The sequence below is a fragment of the Eurosta solidaginis genome, chromosome 1, assembly GCF_040869045.1.
Source record: "Eurosta solidaginis isolate ZX-2024a chromosome 1, ASM4086904v1, whole genome shotgun sequence".
Classification (NCBI taxonomy): Eukaryota; Metazoa; Arthropoda; class Insecta; order Diptera; family Tephritidae; genus Eurosta; species Eurosta solidaginis.
In genome coordinates, this window is record NC_090319.1 from 113,185,795 (window position 1) to 113,205,836 (window position 20,042).

Consider the following 20,042-nt stretch of genomic DNA (forward strand, 5'->3'; position numbering starts at 1 on the left):
GTGTTTGCCATTAATCTACTCAACTGCGCTATTATGTGCGCAGCTCTTTCGCAGGCCCCTCGTATGTGATCCGAGAAGTTGAGTTTGCTGTCTACCCTCACTCCCAGATATTTCGTTGAAGCGAGTGTTTCTATTGGCTGGTCCCCAACCATCATGTTCCTGATAGTGGGAATACGTCTCTTTGTGAGGATGACGATCTCCGTTTTGGCTGTTGCTAACTGGAGACCGTGCTCAGCCATCCACCTATTTACATTACGCATGACCTGGTTTAATTTTAGCTGTGCCAGCTCGCAGCTTGATGCTGTTATCACAGCTGCCACGTCGTCTGCAAAGGCAACGAGGAAGGTGCTTTCTGGCATGTCTAATCGAAGAAGACTGTCGTAAGTTATATTCCAGAGATCGGGACCTAGTACCGAACCCTGGGCTGCTCCACCTGTTATTTTTACCTTTTTTTGACCGTGAGTACTTTCATATGTTAGATACCTCTCTCTTAGGTAGTCCCTTAAAATTTCTTATAAATATTGCGGTACTTTGAAAGTGCTTTCTAGTGCCTCAAGCATGTCCTCCCACCTAGCTGAGTTAAAAGCGTTTTTGACGTCCAGCGTGGCCAGCAACACTATAGGTCTTGCTCTGTGGCACGCTGTCTCGGCTTTCTTGACTGCGTCTATAACTTCTGCTATGGCATCGATTGTGGAGTGCCCCCTCCGAAAACCATGCTGTCTGGGCGACAGTCCTCGGGCGTCCTGTAACGCTCTGGTGAGGCGTTGCTTCAGGAGACTCTCCATCAATTTCCCTGCTGTGTCCAACATACATAGGGGACGGTAGGATGATGGAAAGTTGGGATCTCCTTTCCCTTTTGGAATGAGAACCAGTCGTGCTGTCTTCCATATGGTGGGGAAAGTTCTTTCTTCGAGACATTTGTTGTACATGTGCAACATAAGTTCTGGGCAGTCGTTTGCAGCTAGTCTAATTGCCTCCGCGGGTATTCCGTCGGGCCCAGATGCTTTCTTAGGTTTCATAGTTCGCACGGCAGTTTTAAGCTCTTCTTCTTGGAATGGTTCCACGTTGCGATCTTCATGGGTAACGTACCCGCCCTCCCTAGGCAGTTGGGTGGGAAACAGGCCATCCACAATGTTCCTTATTTGGTTCTCGTCCATCAGCTGGTTTGGCGGACGGAACTTCTTCATTACTATCTTATATCCCTGCCCCCATGGGTCTCGATCCACTTCCTCGCAAAGCGCTTTCCAGCACTTAAGCTTGCTTTGCTTAATGGCAGCACTAAGAGCTTTCTTCGCTCCTTTGTACGCTTCCGACTTTTCTAGAGCCTCAGGCCTGCCGCGCGCGCGAGTTGCTAGCCTTCGCATCCTGTTGCATATTTTCCGCAGCTCCGCGATTTCGCTATTCCACCAGTATACCTGCTTTTTACCCCTCCACACTCCCCTCCCCTTAAAGTTAAAGTTAAAGTTAAATTTAAAGTTAAAGTTAAATTTAAAGTTAAAGTTAGAGTTAAAGTTAAAGTTAAAGTTAATGTTAAAGTTAACGTTAAAGTTAAAGTTAATGTTAAAGTTAAAGTTAATTAAAGTTAAAGTTAAATTTAAAGTTAAAGTTAGAGTTAAAGCTAAAGTTAAAGTTAAAGTTAAAGTGAATGTTAAAGTTAAAGTGAATGTTAAAGTTAAAGGGAAAGTGAAAGTTAAAGTTAAAGTTAAAGTTAATGTTAAAGTTAAAGTTAAATTTAAAGTTAAAGTTAGAGTTAAAGTTAAAGTTAAAGTTAAAGTTAAAGTTAAAATTAAAGTTAAAGTTAAAGCTAGAGTTAATGTTAAAGTTAAAGTTAAATTTAAAGTTAAAGTTAAAGTTAAAGCTAAAGTTAATATTAAAGTTAAAGTTAAAGTTAAAGTTAAAGCTAGGGTTAAAGTTAAAGTTAAGTTAAAGTTAAAGTTAAAGTTAAAGTTAGAGTTAAAGTTAAAGTTAAATTTAAAGTTAAAATTAGAGTTAAAGTTAAAGTTAAAGTTAAAGTTAAAGTTAAAGTTAAAGTTAAAGCTAAAGTTAAAGTTAAAGTTAAAGTTAAAGTTGAAGTTAAAGTTAAAGTTAAAGTTAAAGTTAAAATTAAATTTAAAGTTAAAGTTAAAATTAAAGTTAAAGTTAAAATTAAAGTTAAAGTTAAAGTTAAATTTAAAGTTAAAGTTAGAGTTAAAGTTAAAGTTAAAGTTAAAGTTAAAGCTAAAGTTAAAGTTAAAGTTAATGTTAAAGTTAAAGTTAAAGTTAAAATTAAAATTAAAGTTAAAGTTAAAGTTAAAGTTAAATTTAAAGTTAAAGTTAAAGTAAAAGTTAAAGTTAAAGTTAAAGTTCAAGTTAAAGTTAAAAATAAATTTAAAGTTAAAGTGAATGTTAAAAATAAAGTTAAAGTTTCTTATCGGTCACCACGCTTAAAAAGTGTAACTTGAATTAATATCAAACAAAACAAAATGTTGCATGACCAAATTTGACAAGGGATGACGGAAAATCGTTCCACCATACATCATTGCATAAATATAATAATTGCATAGGTTGATAATAGATATGCAATAGCTTTACCGCGGCAGTCCCCGAGTGCCACACGTCCTTTTTTTAGAGTAGTATGGAGTATGATTTGAAGGAAATGGCAACCACTTAAGTCGTTGGGAAGTCGAAATAAAATGCGATTTTAAGTTAGTTGAAGCATTTTTGACAGATAGCGCTTATAAAATTGTGTCAAAAACGTTTATCTAACTTAAAATCACATTTTATTTCGACTATGACTATGCCCCATATTTGATCGGATGCTTATGATTTTAGTTAAGTGATTTTCAATTTTAAAACAATTTTTTGTAGCAACAAAATATGTATGTATGTATCTATGAAATCCTAGTTAGAGTACTGTCAATACTGCTTTGCTTTGCCTGGCCCCAAAAAACCTTCCGGGCCCCGGGGCAATTGCCCTGGCTGCCCCCCCCCCCCCTCTCCACGGCCCTGATGGGCTGTCTTGTTTTGATTTCGAATTCAAAACACGTTGCGAGCATTTTCTGTTAGCAATATAGGAGTATTACATATATAGTAGTATGTATCTAATTTTTCTCTTAATTTTCTCTCACGTTGTTGTTGTTGTATCGATAAAGACACTCCCCGAAGATTTTGGGTAGTGTTATAAACGTTGATGGTTCTTGCCGGATATAGATCCGGTACGTTTCGGTAACAATTACCATTAAAGCATAAGCCTGACCATCTAAGCAACGATTTAATATGACCACGTTGAACCTTCTAGGCCATCAGATTTTCGCCCAACAAGGAGATTGGACCAAGCAAACAACTAAATTTTATTTTTACATAGAATAAATGAATGTACATTTTGCGTTGTTAATTAGTAAAATCGAGCAGGTAATGACGTCACCTTAAGAGAACACCTTTATTAGGTGAGCCACACATAACGTTTCGACAAAAAGGTTGACTATCGTTCTTATGGACAAATGTAACGGAAAAATTTACTTATTAACTTTATTTCTTGATAGGATACCACCAACATAGACGTGGTTCAATCATCATAAAAAATAAATAAATAAAATAATTATGATAACAATACGAAATAAGAGCGTTTATTGACAGTTTAAGCCACAACACAGCATTTCATTTTAAGTAAGGGCCAATAAACAGAAAGCAACAAACATAGTGTGAGGTCTAAGCGGAATGATTTAAATCGTCCAAGAAAATGTGCGTTGCCTTAAACAAAAACAAAACAGTAAAACAGCTATTTTATGTTAACAAAATAACCACAATAGCGGATGACAGAAATGGTTAAGAACTTGAATTTGTGTATACTTCAATCGATATAAAAGTGCAGACCACCAACAACTAAATGATATCCGACTTAAACAACTTAACTCGTGCTATTGTTAAAATGAGCCAATTTAAGTGTCAAACGGAGTTTAACAAAAGAAAAGTGAAAGCTTCAAATTTATGGTGTTAGAAATCATATGTACACATTATATTTTGCCTCTATTTTCTGTAAGTAAAAGAATACAAATGTACATATATCAATTTCTGTTCATTGTTGCTTCTTCACTCAGGATGGTACTAGATTCTTGGCTGGTATGAACATACGCCACACAAGTTGGAAGGGACTGGTGCAAGCCAAAACCATTAAATTGTTATAAGTTATATGTAGATGCATTGTGAATATTTCACATATAAACAAAACTCATCATATATATATATATATATACAGTTACGAGCAATATCGTAACATGTTATATTACCTTGAACTTCAGCAACTTCTCTGAACTGTAAGTTCTTATGTACAAAATAATTTGATACATAGTGTTATTAGCACATTTAAGGCCCTGGAAAAGTTGACATAGTCATAAGACTTAATCGTAACCATATTTATATGTGTGTAAGTGTCCTAACCTAAAAATTTGATAATTTCATAAAAAAAAAGAAAATTCCAAAAAAAAAAAATGTAGTAAATGGCACAATTGATAAGTCACTTAGTCAAAACTTATCCAAAACAAAAAATGAATTATTCAACAATTTAATAAATTCACCAACTCAAATACATATTTCCAGAGCTCAGAAAAACACCTCAATGATTAATTCAATATTTATCTTAAACTTCTATTATAATTCAATAAATCATATGTGGTTTGAAAAAGTTAATACTCCTTTTTAAAAACTTATTGGAATATTCAAAACTTTTATCGCACCCAAAGCGAATTCAGTACCAGGTGTTTTTATCCCAACAGCTGATTGCTTCTTCTTGATAATTTTCCCTTGTACAATAATATTTCAGTTAATCGAAATCAATGAAAATTTTCTTTTTACTTGACATTCATATGCACGGCGAATTGATTGAGTTCGCTTAGCCACCTGGTATAGATTCGCCTTAATCGCATTCAAACTTTTGTATATAATCACGCCTTCCTCAAAAGAAAACTCATATTGAAAGAGCTATCGCTCATTCGTATTTCATCAGTCAGTAGTTTTTTTCGATTCATAAATTAAATTTTCAAAAAGTTATAGCTCATCAAGGCTAGAAAATGCCTATGTAGTAAACAATTTTTTTTTTAGATACTAACCCCTTTACAATTTACTCTCAGATTTGGGCAGGATTGTGAGCAGTGCCAGCCTCTCTTTACTTCAGCGGGATTTTTGCGGAATTTTTCGGGGTCTTGTCTTGTCTGCTTCTTATTCTTATGGAGCTTCTTTGAAATCATGTTTTGGGAACATTTAAGGACCACTTTCTTAAAATTTTCGGGCTGTTTTTGGAGTCAAATTGGCTCTATGGTTTTTTTTTATTTGATATCTATTGTTTCAGTAACATCTATCGATTTAAGTCAACCGCAAAAAAACTCTTTTAATAAGCAGGAGTTCGCTCCTTTTGTTTTATTTCTAGGGTAGGTTTCGTAAGCTCTGCGTAGACAAACTTTGTGAAAAATTAGAAGATAATTGCTCAATGAGGTATTGAAATATCGTAGACACTTATTTATAGGAAATATTTGATACATAAAAGAGGGCGTGGTTATATAAACCGATTCCATCCATTTAAGATAAAAGCCTTACTTCGTGCTACAAGGAAGGAAATGAAATTTCATTTCAATACCGAGTCTGTTGCTTTTATTGTGCAGTTGGCTACGTTGGGGGCTATGGTGACTCTATTTTATTGAAAAGAGTGTGCCGATTTGAAGAATTTAAATTCCCACTTCTTTTTGCACCATATGATTGGACTTTTCGATTTTTACTCACTGTGCTATAATGTAGTGATCGATTCAATTCCGCATCATTTGAAAATTCCAAGCGATGTATATGTAAATAATAAATTTTAAAAAATATGAACCACATTAAAACTCTTAAAATGCTCGCTCATGAGCAGTGCTGTTCAAAATTTTTTATATGAAAGTGCAAATCACAATACATATACTAAATTTTATGTGTACTAAAAATTTTTTTTTTTGTATTTAAAAAAAAATATTTAAAAACTGTATTTGTGTGAAGTCGGGAAATGCTAAATATTTGGTTTCAAGTTTCAAAATGTTTGCTTAAAATATTACCCACGATTTAGTGGTACTAAGAAATTTTTTTATTAATTCAGGAGAGTCTTTAGTTGTTCCATGTGCAAATTTTAAGCCGAATTTCAAGAGCAACGAATATTGATAATGATTTTTTGCCTGGTCCTAAGGAGACAATAAAAACATCAAACAAAAATGTATGTTTACATGAATCCGAAATCGTAAAGTTTTCGTGGTGACACTGAGAAGGTTCATCTTCAAAAAGTCTTCCAACAATACCACCAACTCTGTATCAAAATCCAGATTATTTAAACGACTTCGATATCGGTACCGTCAATAATGAGTTTTTGCGATCTGAAGAAGTCAACGAAATAATTCGTCGAGGCCATCAAAAGTGTCCTGTTATATTTCCACGTGATTGTCATAACGAGGCACCTCACCACCTACCTCGTTGTTAAACAGAATCTTGCCAAATGGAGAGAAAGTGCAGCGTGACTGGTTGGTGTTGAGTGCCAGTAGCAATACTTTTTATTGCCTACCATTGTCGTCTGTTAAGCAGCAATAATTTAAATCGACCTAAAATTTGTTCTGTGGATATTCGAAATTCGAGGGATGGAAAAAGCTATACGATAAACTGCCATCACACGAAAATACTCAAGATCACATTAAATGTTATATTCAATGGCGATCGTTATCTAATCTAATTCAAAAGGAGGCTACAATTGATACACTTATCAATGAACAGCTAATCACTGAAACTCACAAGTGGAAAGAAATTTTATATAAAATTTTGGACACTATTATATTTTTGGGTCAAAGAGGCCTAGCTTTCAAAGGCGAAAGTATATATCTTGGTGAACGAAACGATGAACAATTTTTGGGTATATAAGATCTCAAAAGCCAATATGATCCGATACTTAGATATCATTTGAAGAAAGTTAGGATTTCACAACAGCAGCACAAACGCTTACAAGTTCACTGTATTTCCCCAGAAATTCTGAACGAGATTATAGAAATTTGTGCAAAGCACCTGATTTCCTCACTATATTAGATCAACGCAAAAAAGCCAAGTATTTTGCTATTATCGTTGATGCTATGCCTGATGCTAGTCGCGTTGACTACTCCATTTCAATTCGAAAGCAACAAATTTTACAATTCAAGAACGGTTTTTGGCTTTCGTGAATTGTAACCAAAAAACTGGTCAGAAAATCTCTGATCTAATTTGACATACTTGACTGAAGATTATCGTGTACAAGGGTACGATAACGGCGCCAATATGAAAGGAGCTTACAACAGAGCACTACGTCACATTCTCGACAAAAACTCGAATGCTGATTACTCGCCTTGTGCAACCCACAGTCTGAAATTATGTGGTGTTGATGCTGCAGAATGGTGTACAAAAATGTTCTACTATTTTCAGCAGCACTCCACATTGATGGGACATCCTCAAAAAAAATGTACCGAGTTCTCTTTATAGTCTTTCAGCCAAAGCCAAATTTCACTGCGCAAGCATACGGTGATGTTACCGGCATTCTCAAATACATCAACAAGTTAGAATGTATCTAGCTGTCCTCAATTTGGTTCAAAATACTGACCACCATTTATGAAAGAAACGTGGTCCTCCAAGCTAGAGACGCCACCATAGATGTTGACGTCCAACATCTAGATTCCTTATTAGCTGATTTGAAGTTGATCAGGAACCAATGGGAAACAATTTTAAACGAATGCAAAACAGTTGCTATTCAATTGAACATCTCGCCAAATTTTCCGGACATTCGAAAGAGAAAACCCAAAAGACGTTCTGAAGATAATTTAAATGAGATGATTACGGATGATTCAGAGTCCGATTTTAAAAACAATACATTCCTGGTGATCGTTGATTCGGTAATCACTGGCATCACTGAATGTTTTGCAGCTACGAGAAATTTGAGCGAGACGTTTTCCTTTTTGTGGCAATATGAAGGCACGGATGAAACTAAGGTTCGGGCGAGAGCAGCAAAATTTGTCGAAAAATACAACTCGGATATTTCTCAAAGCTTAGAATGCGAAATAATTCACTTGAAACACATTGACGAAGGAAATTTTGATAAAGGTCTGTCACCATTGGAATTGCTGAATGCCATCTACATATGTTCAAAATCTGTATACGATTTTCCCCAACATTTGTGTTGCTTTATGTATTTTTGCACTATACCTGTCACTGCAGCTAGGTTAGGTTAGGTTAGGTTAAAGTGGCTGGCTCCGCTGCCCGAGCGGAGACTCACGTAGGCCGTTGTGGCCCGTTGTCCTACCACGCGGGGCCCCTATTTCCTGTTACCCTACTTTCGAAGAAGAAGAAATTTTAGACCCCAGTGAGGCTAAACCAGCGCATTTGCCTAATGAAACGCAAGATGTCGTTTGGTTTTATAGATTCAAACTCCGCAAGGCACCCAAAGGAGTGTCTGTGGAGGCATTGGTACCTGGTTTTTGACAGTGCGGGACAGTGGCGCAGATAGTGCCCTACGCATTTAAGCACCGTGAGTGCCCATGAGACAGTGACCTGTAAGAAGGCCCACTAGTGGGCTTATAGAGATACGGTTTAATAATATCACCGATTGCGATCTCTTTTCATTCAGCTTAGGCCAGATTTTCTTGGATATACTACATGTAGGTTCCTTTGCCCATGTGGCGTTTGCCTGATCCGTGAAAAGAGACCGCAGGCAGTGTTTTCAAGTGTTTAGAGGAGGGCTGGGCCAACCCGCGGAGGTCATTGTTTGCAGGTTGGTGCCTTCCCTAGCTAGCTTATCCTCGGCCCAGTTTCCTGAAATGTCACAATGGCCAGGAACCCATATTATGCTTAGGTTGCAATTTTCAGCTAGTTTGTTGAGGGTTTCTCTGCACATCAATGCCACTAGTGACGAGGTGTTACTGCATTGCAGGGATTTTATGGCAGCTTGGCTGTCAGAGAAAATTGAAATAGAATTGGTCACCTGCAGGTTAGCAAGATAGAGGGCTGCTTCCCAGATAACTATTAGTTCAGCCTGAAAAACACTGCAGTGGTCGGGTAAGTGAAAGCTCTCGCTTAGATTGAGCTTCTCCGAGAATATTCCGCTGCCGACTCTGTTGTCTAGTTTAGAGCCATCTGTAAAAACGGAGATTTCGTGAGATCCCGGCTCCACGCCGTTTGCCCACTCGTTCCTCTCTGGGATTCTTGTGGAAAATTTGTTGTCCCAGCAAGGGGACGATGTTGTATGTCCAACTTCAAGAAGGTTTCGGTGACCTGCTTCAGGATCCAGATGTGACCAAACCTGCAGTCCCTCCATGGTTCGATAGCGTTGAGCCTTTCCGTGTTGCAGAAGGTACATTATCTACCATATAGATCGGTTGGGAGAAGGAATAATATGGTTTCAAGGGCTTTGGTGGGAATGGAGGGAAGGGCACCGCTGGTAAGCATTGCCGCCATCCTCTGCACTCTCGTTACTTTGCTCTTGTTAGATTCGATATCGAGTGCCGTCCACCATACGGTGACGGCGTAGAAGAGTATGGGTCTCACCACTGCCGTTTAGATCCAATGGACTATGCGTGGCTGGAGACCCCACCTTTTTCCGATTGCCGAATTACAAGCGTAGAGAGCCATTGTGGCTTTCCTGGATCGTTCCTCCACATTTCGCTTCCAGTCAAGCTTCCTGTCTAGAATAACTCCGAAATATTTAACCTCGGTAGAGAGTTTGATTTCCCTCCCATTTAGGGACGGGAGGGTAAATTCCGGTATAATGCGTTTGTGGGTAAAAAGCACCATCTCAGTTTTTTCACTGCTGATGCTGAGCCCGCATTCTCTAGACCAAGTGTTTGTTAGATTAAGAGTATTTTGCAAGAGTTCGCCAAGTACCGGAAGGTGTTTGCCGGTAACTGTCAAGGCTATGTCGTCGGCATGTGCAATGACTTGGTATCCGGTGGCCTGTAGTATAGATAACAGAGCGTTCACAGTCAAGTTCCATAGTAGAGGAGAAAGAACGTCCCCTGGGGGATTCCTCTGTTGGTATACCTTATTAACGATGAGCTGCCCAGCTCAGAGATAATGCTTCTCTTGTTTAGAGGGAGCTCGACGAATTTCACAAGAGGCTCTTCCACCTCTAGTGAACGTAGAGATTTTGTGACCGCTGCTGGGAGAACGTGGTTGAAGGCTCCTTCTATGTCGAGAAAGATACCCAGCGTAAATTCTTTAAAGGAAAGACCCTTCTCTATCTTAGTAGTGATAGCATGTAGAGCTGTCTCTACGGATTTGCCCTTAGAGTAGGCGTGTTGGTTGTTGGAAATTAGTGCCTTATTTGCCGATCGTCTAACATAGGCGTCTAGCAATCGTTTTAGAACTTTCAGCAAGAAGGAGGTCTGACTTATTGGCCTGAAATCCTTTGGACTGTTGCCCGAGATCCTGCCTCATTTGGGTATGAAGACTACCTTTGCCTTGGTCCATTCCGTGGGGATATAGACCAGGTTGAGGCAAGCCTTGTAGATTTTAGCTAGCAGCGGGCTTATAAGATCGCTTGCAGCTTGCAACTCAGCGGGAAATATTCCACCCATTCCCGGAAAATTGAAGGGTTTAAAGGACTTGATTGCCCATCCTTTTTCGCTAACTATGTGGTCCAGGGGTCGAAACGGCCCTGGGTTAGATTGCGTGTTTAAGAGGTATGGTTGAGAGATGCAGCCTGGAAAGTGAGTGCTGACCAGGGTATCCGTACTAGAAGTGGCCCATTCTCCGTTCGCTGTGCGAATGCAGCTGGGAGGTATGGGGTTTTTGAAGAGGACGTTTCGTAGGCGATTGGCCTCTGAGACTTCTTCGATGTCATTGATGAAGTTTTTCCAGGTGTCCCTTTTGGCCTTCTGGATTGACTTCTTGAAAGATTTTAAGGCGTCCTTATAATGGGACCAGATTCCAGTGCGCTTAGCCTCGTTAAACAATTGTCTGCTGTTTTTCCCCTGCTAGGAAATTTCTTGGTTCCACCAATAGGGTTTCTTTTTGCCCCTTACCTTAATCCCCGGGCAGGCTGCTGTGAAGGCAGCGTTACAAGGTTTGGTGATAAGATCTACAGCTTCTTCTACTTTGGACGATGGGTCTAGCTCACCGAGAGAAGCAAATGTTGTGTCTAAAGGAGGCGCTTCATCAGTTCTTATCGGTAGGCTCGACCTACCGTGAGAAGCGTTTCTTAGTCCGTACGTCTCCTAATCTGTAAGCCACCCTAGGCGGTGTACGCAAAAGCATAGTAAAAGTGATATACATATGATAAGGGTAGGAGTTTTCGTTGGAAGCTCTCCAATTTTTGACAAGGTCAGTGAATGGCCCTAAAACTAGAGTAATATCTAGAACCTCCTTTCTATTTGAGGTGATAAAAGTTGATTTATCTCCAGAGTTCCATATACTTGGATTGTTGTTAATAACAGAATCAAAAAGAGACTCACCCCCAGTGTAAATGTCGGTAGAGCCCCAAGCGGTGTGATGTGCATTGGCATCGGCTCCGATTATTATCGGGAACCCTTTACTGTGGGCCTCCCGTACCGTTTTGCAGAGCCGGTCCTGCACAGAAGTTGGGCGATCGTGCGCCAGATAGGCGGACATCAGCCAGAGCGTTCGCTCCTGTAGCTCGAGGCTAATGTAGGTAAAGTCCTCGTCGCTAAAAAGAGATAGCAGAGTAAATACTAGAGTTTTCTTTATTAGAATACAAGATCTGATTCTACCTGTCACGGGCGGTGTCACCAGCTGGTAGTCCTTAGAATAGAGCCCACACACCTTGCTGTGAACGACGGAAGGCACCTGGACTAGAACGACGTCCTCATCTGTTGTGCTGAGGCGTAATATTAGGGCAACCGAGGCTGCCTTAAAGTGGTGCAGGTTTATTTGAAGTACCTGCGCGCCCTTTAAAGGTCGGCTTCAGCACAGATGTCCATCCTCTGCTGTTCCGCAACGTCGGATGCCTCCTCTACGATAGTATCGTCGAATTCGGCATCCGACGGGTCGGATTCCAGCAGAAGCTGCTCGTCCATGCCAGTAAAGAACTGGCCCGCAAACTCAGATACCGAGAGTGTATCGCTCACGGCATCCGGAATGCTGCGTGCCAGTTCGATATCGGCCCCATGTTCACTCAAGGTGTTGCATGGGTCCCCGAGATTCGTTGTGGCGGTTGCAGATTCGCTCGAGGCGGTATCCCCAACTACCAGATCTTCCGGCGCGGAGGTGGTTCCTTCATCAGGGCCAGGGGCAGTAGATCCACTCTGGGTGTTTCCATCTAACTCCTCGCCCTGAGGTACAGGCTCACCTTCGTCCGGTGCTTCTTCTTTAGTACAATCCCTTCGAATCGTCAACGTGATGGAGTAGAAGCCGTAGCTTAAAACTCCACCACATTCGTCAAGCCAAGGGAGAGAAGCCTCGTTTATGATGAAACCAACATAACGCTGCTTCGCCCTTGTCTCGCCGACCCGGGCTACCCTCCAATCACTCGAAGGTAGCCCATTATTTGATTCTGCGATGGTTTCTAAAATCTCGCCAGGATCCGCTATGCCGTCTGGGACCCAGGCCCAAGCTCTCGGTCTATTCGGAATTTCTTCCAAACCGACCGCATCCAAGCTGGCCCCAAGCTGTTCTAGCGAAGCTATGGCGAGTTTGTAGAGCTTGCACGAGTGCTCATCGGCGCAGGAAACAAGCTTGACCCTGCCCTGGTGCCAGCCGGCATCACGAATAGTGGGAGCCGGCTCCGGATACTTGGTCATGATGTCCTTAAAGATCTTGAGAAAGCCATTAAGGGCATCCTTCCAGTTATCCGGGGTCATGTTCCCATCAAGGTGACCGCGGTGCAAAACCGCCATCGTAAAGTTGGCCTTGGCCGCCTCGCTGAAGGTTTTGGTCAGGGCAAGGGGAGTAGTGGCCGAAGGCTTGTGCCTTTTGGGAACGCTCGAGGCACTTCCCATAGACGTTTGTCTTTCAAAGGCCGGCATCTTCGGGTCGGAAGATTGTTTGATGGCAGAAGAGGTAGTCGCAGTACCTTGGGGGATGGAGTTGTTATTGCTGCTCTTCTTGGCAGCAATAATCTTCCTGGCCCAGGTCAGAGAACTTTTTTGCTCTGCCGTCAACTTGTCGCTGGGAGAGTTGCCAAATCTCTCAACGATTTTGGCGGCGTTGCGGATGTTCCACTGGTTACGCACCGAAATCGGTATTCGCTTATTTGCCTTTGAACCCTCAAGGGATTCAGCCGGCTTTCCAGATAGCATTGCAGCGGTAGAGGCAGTACTTTTGTTCGTGTAGGACTTAGTGCTGTTTCCATCCTGCTGGCGAGAGGTGCCCGGTACGGACATGGTACGGGCCTCCTGTGCTTGCTCAGTCGGACGCTGCTTTCCCTCTTTGGGGCTAGCTTTGCTGGCTGTCGCGGGATTGGACTTGCCCTCAAGGGGTTTAGTCCTTCCGCTAGCTTGCACAGGTGGCCGAGAAGTATTTTGAGGCCGTGGAGGCCTGGTCGGCGCCGTATGTGCGGGTCCCGACGGGTTGGTAACTTTTTAACCGCTTAGTCCAAAGGCGGCATCTTTACCCGTGCAGGGATCCGAGGCTTGGTTTTTTGTCTGTTCATGTTCATGTTTCGTCGGCTGCCTACTAAGATGAGGCCGTTCGGCAGCCTGAAAAAAGGGAAAGGGGAACAATGCGGTCGACTGCGGTAGAGCCCCATGCCGCAGCAAGTCGCCGTTACTCCCGGAGGTGGACCGGTATCCGGGAGGCTCCGTAAAAATACAGTCGGATACCCCTGATTGCAAATCATCCAATGGGCACGGAAACGCATAACACCCTGGATTAGGGGTGGACCACCTTTTCAACTGGGCGTGATCCGGCTCCCACCCTGAGGCCACATTTAAAAACCATTTCCATATGCCTGAGCTATTAAGGAGCTGGTACACAGATGGAAATGATTCCCAAACTAAGCTAGCACTCCCCTGGAAGAGGAAACTGTTGTGCTATTACCAGCCGGTACCCTCTGGGGGGTTCAGCCCAAGGATTTTCGCCAGCCGTCACTGTAGCTAATGCAGAACGTTCCTTCACGTCCTTCAAGAAGCAAAAACTTTCATAGATCGTGTTCATCTCAAGAGCGAGTTTAAGGACTTACTTTGTGTTGAATCTGTTTTGGCAAGACAGTTAAATTTTGATATTATTATAAAAAATTTGCAGAGAAAAAGGCAAGTAAAGCCACTCTTTCATATCCGAACTTTCTATATAGAATAATTAAAATTTATAATCATCATTAAATTTATCGGAAATGTATTAAAATGTTACCAAATAACTAGAAAAGATTATTTGAAACAATATGTGGCTGTTAAAAGAGAATTTTATTTCTACGCAACAATAAAATAGTATAAATAATAAATATTCCATATATGTAATACTCCTATATTGCTACAAAAGGCTAGGTACATTCCCAAACATCAGAGTGCCGATATATTGCTGTTTAAACGTTTTTGTTTTTGTATTCAGTAATCGAACATACCTAAATTTAAATTTTTTCTTGTCACACTTATGCTGCTACAATCACAAAAATTTTATAGGCTGTCTTGTTTTGATTTCGAATTCAAAACACATTGCGAGCATTTTCTATTAGCAATATAGGAGTATTACATATATGAAATATTCTGTGTTAATTTTTTTGTCAGCTCTTAGTCCAAACATCATTTAGTTGATGTGGCAAACATTTTTTTTTATGTAATCCATCAATAATGATTCATGAATGAGACGTGATTAATTCCAAATGTATTAGTGGATTTTTTATAGGGGGCTCGTAAATTGTTTAGTCCCGGGCCCGGATTTTCTCTCTTCGGCCCTGGTTGTGATGAATAGTGGATACACACAGTTTTTAAAGATGAAACATAGGCACATATTTCAGTTACATCTGAGTATAATGCGTATTGAAATTTAGTAGTACAAATTTTTTGCGCAGCAATTCCAGAGGTGTATTTAAAGCTTGACGCTTAGCAGTCCATATAAAGTTTAAGCATGAACATATATAGAAGGGGTGTAACCAAGGCGATCAGGGACCAGAATTTTGAAAACCGTTGGCAGTGGTCGACAAGTCTTTGGTATATTGTTACCATGAAAATATTCGCTTTATAAATTTATCTGCGATGCCTTACTTAAGGTATCACATTTTGTAAATTTTTTGAAATTAGTAGCAACAAGTAAGGAAGGTTAAGTTCGGGTGTAACCGAACATTACATACTCAGTTGAGAGCTATGGTGACAACATAAGGGAAAATAACCATGTAGGAAAATGAACCGAGGGTAATCCTGGAATATGTTGGTATGACATGTGTATCAAACGAAAGGTATTAAAGAGTATTTTATGAGGGATTGGGCCATAGTTTTATAGGTGGACGCCATTTAGGGATATCGCCATAAAGGTGGCTCAGGGTTGACTCTAGACTTTGTTTGTACGATATGGGTATCAAATGAAAGGGGTTAATGAACATTTTAAAAGGGAGTGGGCCTTAGTTCTATAGGTGGACGCCTTTTCGAGATATCGCCATAGAGGTGGACCAGGGGTGACTCTAGAATGCGTTTGTACAATATGGGTATGAAACGAAAGGTGTTAATGAGTATTTCAAAAGGGCGTGGGGTTTAGTTCTATAGGTCGACGACGCCTTTTCGAGATATCGCCATTAAGGTGGACCAGGGGTGACTCTAGAATGTGTTTGTACGATATGGGTATCAAATTAAAGGTATTAATGAGGGTTTTAAAAGGGAGTGGTGGTAGTTGTATAGGTGGTCGCCTTTTCGAGATATCGGCATGATGGTGGACCAGGGGGGACTCTAGAATGCGTTTGTACAACATGGGTATCAAACGAAAGGTGTTAATGAGTATTTTAAAAGGGCGTGGGGCTTAGTTCTATAGGTGGACGCCTTTTCGAGATATTGCCATAAAGGTGGACCAGGGGTGACTCTAGAATGTGTTTGTACGATATTGGTATCAAATTAAAGGTATTAATGAGGGTTTTAAAAGGGAGTGGTGGTAGTTGTATAGGTGGTCGCTTTTTCGAGATATCGGCATAAAGGTGGACCAGGGGTAATTCAAGAATGCGTTTGTACAATATGGGTATCAAACGAAAGGTGTTAATGAGTATTTTAAAAGGGCGTAGGGCTTAGTTCTATAGGTGCACGCCTTTTCGAGATATCGCCATAAAGGTGGACCAGGGGTGACTCTAGAATATGTTTGTACGATATGGGTATGAAAGGAAATGTGTCAATGAGTATTTTAAAAGGGCGTGGGGTTTTGTTTTATAGGTGGATGATATATCGCCATAAAGGGGACCAAGGGTGACTCTAGAATGTGTTTGTACGATATGGGTATCAAATTAGAGGTATTCATGAGGCTTGTAAAAGGGAGTGGTGGTAGTTTTATATGTGAAGGCGTTTTCCTGATATCGACCGAAATGTGGACCAGTGTGACCCAGAACATCATCTGTTGGATACCTCTAATTTATTTATATATATAATACCACGAACAGTATTCCTGCCAAGATTTCAAGGGTTTTTTATTTCGCCCTGCAGAACTTTTTCATTTCATTCTACTTAATATGGTAGGTGTCACACCCATTTTACAAAGTTTTTTTCTAAAGTTATATTTTGCGTTAATAAACCAATCGAAATACCATGTTTCGTCCCTTTTTTCGTATCTGGTATAGAATTATGGCATTTTTTGCGTTTTTGGTAATTTTCGATATCGAAAAAGTGGGCATGGTCATAGTCGGATTTCCGCCATTTTTTATACCAATACAAAGTGAGTTCAGATAAGTACGTGAACTGAGTTTAGTAAAGATATATCGATTTTTGCTCAAGTTATCGTGTTAACGGCCGAGCGGAAGGACAGACGGTCGACTGTGTATAAAAACTGGGCGTGGCTTCAAGCGATTTCGCCCTTTTTCACAGAAAGAAGTTATTGTCCCAGAATCTAAGCCCTTACCAAATTTCACAAGGATTGGTAAATTTTTGTTCGACTTATGGCATTAAAAGTAACCTAGAAAAATTAAATGAAAAAGGGCGGAGCCACTCCCATTTTGAAATTTTCTTTAATTTTTGCATTTTGTTGCACCATATAATTACTGGAGTTGAATGTTGACATAATTTAATTTTATACTGTAAAGATATTAAATTTTTTGTTAAAATTTGCTTTAAAAAATTTTTTTTAAAAGTTCGTTCTCCGATTTTGCTAATTTTTATTAAGCATACATATAGTAATAGGAGTAACGTTCCTGCCAAATTACAGCGTGCAAAATTTTAAATTACGTTCTTTTAAAAGTGGGCGGCCGCCCATTGTCCATTGCCAATTTTACTAATTTTCTATTCTGCGTCATCAGTTAAACTCACCTACCAAGTTTCATCGCTTTATCCGTCTTTGGTAATGAATTATCGCACTTTTTCGGTTTTTCGAAATTTTCGATATCGAAAAAGTGGGCGTGGTTATAGTCCGATATTGTTCATTTTAAATAGCGATCTGAGATGAGTGCTCAGGAACCTACATACCAAACCATACCATCAAGATACCTCAAAATTTACTCAAGTTATCGTGTTAACGGACAGACGCACGGACGGACATGGTTCAATCAAATTTTTTTTTCGATCCTGATGATTTTGATATATGGAAGTCTATATCTATCTCGATTCCTTTATACCTGTACAACCAACCGTTATCCAATCAAAGTTAATATACTCTGTGAGCTCTGCTCAACTGAGTATAATAAATGATGATGTTGATGAGGCTGAAATTAATCTATTATACCATTTTCGTTTTGTAAATTATTGAACATGTTATCGGGATAAACGCGATTCAGAGCAAGACTTAATTACATTTAATTGATTAATAATGCTGCATCAATGAGCTTTATTTCGAAAAACATAGTCTCAATAAGCAAAACAGGCCCGCCCACCATGTCCCTGCCTAGTTTCGCAATGTATAATACACCAAGAGTTATCCTGCGACTCTGAAAAGTATGAAGGTGTATAATTTTCAGACGACTAGGAAAGAGAGGATCGAAAAGAGCAGGAATTATTTGTGAACAGATCCTACATTGTCTAATGTGATGAAGCATATTCCAAAACAGATCTTACTAACGTTGTAGAAATGGTGGTAATTTAAGTGTCTTTGTATTCGTTAGGTTCATCGCTGAATGTTAATAACTCTAAGACTGCAGAGCAAATTTTCCTTCCCTTTACGGTGAGCTGGCTACGCCCTTGTGTTTTTTGCATGCGTAAGTAAAATACCAACAATACATTTGTGCAGATATTTTACTAAACCAAGTTATGTATATATGCAAAGAAACGACGATTGCCTTTAAGATCAAGACACATTTACGATGTTTATGATGCACCATTAACGCCAAAATCACCACGACCAAAACTATAATCATCAACGGCACATTAAATAGCAACATCAATAGGACGTAAAAGTATAGGACGCGTGCTTACCTGCATTCGCACGTGCGTCAGAGGTGACAATTTTATGACCATTCAAAAGAATTGTTCGACATGCTTTACCAAAAGGGTCAACAACGTAAAGGAATTAAGATACATGCCTAAATACTTAAACACTAGTTTGTACATATATACATATGTAAGTAGATATATATTTTATGTAGTCATATTTGGAATTTTTGTATTTAATGTTGCGTTGGGAGTGCATCACTTATGATATAACTAAAGGTATTTCTAAATGAATACCAGATAGAAAAATTAAGTAACATGGAACTCAGGGCCGTAGGGAGAAAACCGGGCCCGGGACTAAACAATTTACGGGCCCCTATAAAAAATCCACTAATACATTTGATTAATTTTAATTAATGACGTCTTATTCATGAATCATTATTGATGGATTATATCAAACAAAATGTTTTCCACATCAACTAAATAATTTTTGGAGTAAGAGCTGAAAATAAAATTAATACAGAATATTTATTATTTATACTATTTTATTGTTCCGTAGAAATAAAATTCTCTTTTAACAGCCACATATTGTTTCAAATAATCTTTTCTAGTTATTTGGTAACATTTTAACACATTTCTGATAAATTTAATGATGAATATAAATTTTAATTATTCAATATAGAAGCTTCGGATATCAAAGAGTGGCTTTTCTTGCTTTTTTCGATGCAAAATTTTTTATAATAGTATAAAAATTTAACTGTCTTGCCAAAACGGATTCAACACAAATCGTGGCAAGTCCTGAAACTCGCTCTTGAGATTAACACGATCTATGAAAGTTTTTGATTCTTGCAAGTACGCCGAAGGAACGTTCTGCACTAGCTACAGTGACAGGTATAGTGCAAAAGATACGTAAAGCAATACAAATGTTGGGGAAAATTTTATACGCACCTTTATCAAAATTTGCTTCGTAAATGTGTTTCAAGTGAATTATTTCGCATTAAAAGCTTTGAGAAACATCCGACTTGAATTTTTCGACAAATTTGGCTGCGCTCACCCGAACCGTAGTTTCATCCAGGTCTTCAAATTGCCACAAAAAGAAAAACGTCTCGTTCAAGTTTCCAATAGCTGCAAATCGTTCAGTAATGCCAGTGATTACCGAATCAACGATCACCAAGAATGTATTGTTTTTAAAATCAGACTCTGGATCATCCGTAATCATCTCATTTAAATTATCTTCAGAACGTCTTTTGGGTTTTCTCTTTCGAATGTCCGGAAACTTTGGCGATATGTTCAGTTGAATAGCAAATGTTTTGCATTCGTTTAAAATTCAAATCAGCTAATAAGGCATCTAGATGTCGGACCTCAACATCTATGGTGGCGTGTCTAGCTTGGAGGACCACGTTTCTTTCATTAATGGTAGTCAGTATTTTGAACCAAATTGAGGACAGCAAGATACCATCGAACTTGTTGATGTACTTGAGAATACCGGTAACATCGCCGTATGCTTGCGCAGTCAAATTTGGCTTTTGGCTGAAAGACTATGAAGAGAGCTCGGTACATTTTTTTTTGTTGAGGATGACCCATCGTGGCGGAGTGCTCCTAAAAATA